Raw genomic sequence first — 724 nt, forward strand, 5'->3', positions numbered from 1 at the left:
TCTCTGGGCATTATTTTCGACTTTTTGGTTAATGATTTCACACTTTTTACTTACTTTTGCGCTTTTTGGTTAATGATTACTCTGCTTACTGGTTAATTATTTGCCCTTTCGGACTTAGTCTCTGGACATTATTTTCGAGTTTTTGGTTAATGATTTCACACTTTTAACATATTTTTGCGCTTTTTGGTTAATGATGACTCTGCTTACTGGTTAACCATTTGCCCTTTCGGACTTAGTCTCTGCACATTATTTTCGACTTTTTGGTTAATGATTTCACACTTTTAACATATTTTTGCGCTTTTTGGTTAATGATTTCATACTTTTTACTTACTTTTGCGCCTTTTGGTTAATGATTACTCTGCTTACTGGTTAACCATTTGCCCTTTCGGACTTAGTCTCTGGACATTATTTTCGAGTTTTTGGTTAATGATTTCACACTTTTTACTTACTTTTGCGATTTTTGGTTAATGATTACTCTGCTTACTGGTTAACCATTTGCCCTTTCGGACTTAGTCTCTGGACATTGTTTTCGACATTTTGGTTAATGATTTCACACTTTTAACTTAATTTTGCGATTTTTGGTTAATGATTACTCTGCTTACTGGTTAACCATTTGCCCTTTCGGACTTAGTCTCTGGACATTGTTTTCGACATTTTGGTTAATGATTTCACACTTTTAACTTAATTTTGTGCTTTTTGGTTAATGATTTCATACTTTTTACTT

This window comes from Heterodontus francisci, unplaced genomic scaffold, assembly GCF_036365525.1.
Source record: "Heterodontus francisci isolate sHetFra1 unplaced genomic scaffold, sHetFra1.hap1 HAP1_SCAFFOLD_988, whole genome shotgun sequence".
Lineage (NCBI taxonomy): Eukaryota > Metazoa > Chordata > Chondrichthyes > Heterodontiformes > Heterodontidae > Heterodontus > Heterodontus francisci.